Source organism: Fukomys damarensis, unplaced genomic scaffold (genome assembly GCF_012274545.1).
Source record: "Fukomys damarensis isolate Sample0158 unplaced genomic scaffold, DMR_v1.0_HiC HiC_scaffold_20, whole genome shotgun sequence".
In the NCBI taxonomy this organism is placed as follows: Eukaryota; Metazoa; Chordata; class Mammalia; order Rodentia; family Bathyergidae; genus Fukomys; species Fukomys damarensis.
The window spans coordinates 37,449,752-37,453,723 of NW_022900932.1; the positions used below are offsets into that span (position 1 = coordinate 37,449,752).

The 3,972-nt window shown below is 46.3% G+C and overlaps 1 long non-coding RNA gene across 1 annotated transcript in view; it reads left to right on the forward strand.

The window, feature by feature from the left end:
- Window positions 1-265: 265 nt before the first annotated feature.
- LOC104848819 overlaps window positions 266-3,972 on the forward strand; it is a 17,369-nt gene continuing 13,662 nt past the window's right edge. Inside the window, exon 1 of the long non-coding RNA XR_776542.2 lies at window positions 266-344. This is a non-coding gene — a long non-coding RNA (uncharacterized LOC104848819). The remainder of the gene's footprint in view (window positions 345-3,972) is intronic.

Here is a 3,972-nt window from a genome sequence, read left to right on the forward strand (position 1 = left end):
AGGGGCATTGTTGTCTTCCTCCCCTGCAGTCAGCTGGGTGAGCCCTAGAAGTCGGTAGTGATCTAGAACAGGAGGAAGAGGCTGAGGCTGGCCTTGACCTGAGACACGCATCTCAGAATCTGATGCTCAGAAAGATTATTCATTCACTCATTCAGTCAACAAACAGCCCACACACAGCATGCCTTTGTGTGCCAAGCCAGTGTTTGTGTTGGAAACAGAGATGTGGGAGTATCCAGGCTTAGGAAGGGACACTCACAAGAAGACAGGACCCTTTGGAGTCATCCATTCATGACAGGTGGACGTTAAGATGAGGGCCCCAACTCAGACCACGAGATGAGCAGAAGGTATTATTGTCCGTAAGCTGGAGCTTATCTCAGGACAGAGGGAGAACTTCGTAGGCTTTTGGGAATCAGGCTAGAAGAATGGTACCTACCTAGGCTTCTAGTCTATGTGGGTGTTGGTGACTGCAGTTTCTTGCTTATGGGAAAAAAAATGTGAAAAGAGAAGTGCCTCTGACAGTCATATGGCAAGAGTGTGAATATTTGACACTGTGCCAGCCCAGAAAGAGAAAGAGAAAGAGAAAGAGCTCAGCTCTGAGGATCTTTCTTTTTTTGGTATGGGTTTTGAACCCAGGGCCTTCACACTGAGCTACATATCTAGCCATTTTTATTTTTCTTTTAAAACAAGATCTTGCTAAATTGTTAAGTTGTCCTGGCTGGCTTGAGCTTGTGATCTTCCTGTCTCAGCTTCTCACAGTGCTGTGCTTCCAGGGGCCACCACACTCAAGGTGACTTAACTGAAGATCCTTCCCACAATTTTCTGAGTGATTTTAGGCAAGGTGCTTAACTCTGAACCTGAGTTTGTTTATTCATAAAGAGGGAGATAAGAATACCTATCCTGGTGGGTTGTTGGGGAAATTCATGAGCAGTGAATGAGAGTGTTCGGTACTGTTTCTAGCAAATGCTCAGGAGAGGCTGCTGGCTGAGGCGTGGGCAGCGCTTGCTTACCAAGGACTGGGCCTTGTTGTGTGGCTGTGGTTCTCAAACTGCTGGATGACTTGGCTTCCCACTGAACGCGGGACGTTTTAGATTATCGCAACCGGGGGAGCGCTACTGGCACTTAATGGGTAGAGACCAAGGGCGATGGTGAATGTCCTACAATGTACAGGACAGCATTCCACAACCGAATTCTGACATTCAACCCATTACCCTAGGTTAAACGGTCTTTTGTGGGAATTGACCAAAGGACTGTGTATGTGGGGTGCTGAGAGGTTTCCTTTGTCCCGTGCCAGCACTCCCTAAACTCCAGTGAGCATCCAGATCATTCGAAGAGCAGAACAGAGATGCAGACTCTCAGGCTGCACCCTGAATGATTCAGATGCAGCTGTGCTTGACACTCAACACCGCCCCCGAAGGAAGGGTCCATACGATGTCGTAACACTTAATGTTTTCCAGTGTGCTTTCTGAATGTCAGAAAGTACTGCGTACAGAGCTGGACACAATTGTAGGATGTTCTCTTGGGGACAGAGGTTTAGCACAAAAGTTTCTGAGTCTGGAAGTCACACTGTCTCCCTGATCCCACGTCTATAGGCTTGGTTCTAGATTTTTTTCCATAGGACGATGGGGCAGCTGCAGGCGGCTGGCAGCTCATCACCTCCAGTCAAAACTGGGCCCGTCACACCATCCTCTCCCCACACCCATACTTGTGTCTTAGAACGCGGCCCTCATTGCCGCCTCAGGCAGCCAACTACCCAGACCCCAAACCTAGACCTCTCTGGAATCTGCCTTCCCCGACTTGTGCAGCCTGTCTCCAAGTTCTTTAAGTTTCTTTTTTCATCACATTTCTCATGGTCACCAACGTCATTGCCCCCACAGCTCTTCCAGTTCAGTTCTTTATTCCTCGGGCTCAGACTGTGGGATAACATGTCTGGGCTGAGGCCCTCAACCCTTCCCTCCAATGGCGCCAGCCAGCGAAATCATGTGAATAAAATGGGATCCATTTTATTTAGTTTATGATTCACTCGTGGGTATTTGTGGAGCACCACACCGGGCAGGGCACTGTCCTGTTCATACAAAGACAAGCACGCCTTATCGGCTTCCAAGCCGCCAACCTAGGCCTGTCTGTACCATCACAACCAGCCCTCCTTCCTCATCCTTACAATTTCTCTTCATAGCCTCGCAGCTCTTTGGCTTGCTAAGGTCCACACTTTGCTCATTCCTACCTCTATAACTTTGTCACGCTCTACTTTACTCAAGGCGTTACTCTCCTTTAGCCACATACCTAACTCCTATTCATCTTTCTAAGCCTATTTGAAATCTCATTTCCTCCGTGCATGCTTCCCTGAGCGTCCCCATGCAAGACGATTTCTCTTATCATCCCGTCTCACAGTATCTAACGCAACCGTTCTTTTCAGATCTGCAACTCAACATGTGCACATACAGATTCACTTTAATGCGTGTCCAGGAGGGGAAAAGAAGTTGCAATCTGGAGCAGTGCATCCTGCAGAACTTAGTCCTTCTGGGTGGCACGGTTGCTGTGGACATGAAATAGGCATCAGTCTGCCAGTTATACTTTTAAATTCCTGTGGATGAATCTCAGAGCCCAGATCAGCAGGCTATGTGCCTGCCTTACCCACTTGGACCAAGCAAGTATTGCTTCTCAGAATGGCCAAAGCCCACAGGGGCCCTAGTTAATATCTGTTTGGCAATAATTCCAAGAATTTCTGAGTTTGTCCTTCCCTGATGCTTCCCAGAGTTCTGTCAGCTAAGGAGAAGGAGGAATCATTTAACCGGAGCGGATGTTTATTAACTGAGTACTGTGCAGCGGGCACTTCGCTAAGTGCTCTGCGTGCTTTATCTTGTTCAGCCCTCAGTAACCGCGTGCGGCAGGGACTGCTACAGCAGCTTGGTTTTATGTGTGAAGACACGGAGGCTAAGAGAGGTACGGTGGCTTGCCAAGTTCACACAGCTGGTGGCAAGTGTGGGCAGGGAGCTCAGGTCTATTTGTTTCCGTGCATAACTCTTAAGTCTTCTGGGCATGCAAGGGCTGGCTATAAAAAGTATCAAGGTTGTCCAAAGCTTCCCAGATTTCAGATGTACCCTGGAATGTACAACCTTTGCCATCTGAAAACTTTATATTGAAATGAGGATTATTTTAGAAATGACATCGTTCCAGCTGAAAAGACACTTGGTCATATTTAGTAAAAGAAGATTTAAAAGTAATGGCTGCTCAGTTCTGATCTTAGTCTATGCTGAAGGCCCAGCTTTGGACAGCTGATAAGATAGTGTGCAAAAGGTCATGCACATTACAGTGTTTTCTAGGAAAACTGGTGGGTGAAAGGCTTCCTGAGAAATTTCACAGTGGAAGTGAACAATCCTGTCAGTTGTATTTTATGGCAAATAACAAAATCTTGTCTTCTAGAGACATGCTCTTCGCCCCTTGTTGATAGTTTTTCTCAATCCAGGTGGCCTGAAATATCTGATGTTTGAAATTCTCAGCATTTCAGATTTCCATTGGCATGAAGGGTAAGAAATATTCCAGGTCTTTTAAGGCCCAGACTCATGTGGCCTAGAGAAGGAATTGTATCCATTGCCAGAGGCCCAGATTTTCACTGAAAAGGCAATGTGGTACGGATAGCAGTTGCATAATTTTTAAATTCACTGTTATTTGGGTTTATAAAAAAAAATCTACATTTTGAGAACATAACTGAGATGAAGTGAGCCAACATTTTGATCCAGAAAAAGACTCAGGAAAAAGATGGGCACTGTTGACTCATGCCGGTAATTCCATCTACTCGAGAGGTTGAGGCAGTAAGATTGCAAGCTCCAGGCAAGCTGGGTAACTTAGTGAGACCCTATCTCAAAAGGAAATATTTTTAAAAGGGCTGGATATGTTGCTCAGTGGTAGAGTACTTGACAAGCATACATAAGGCCCTGGGTTCAAGTCCTAATGCTGCAAAAGAAAAAAAAAAAA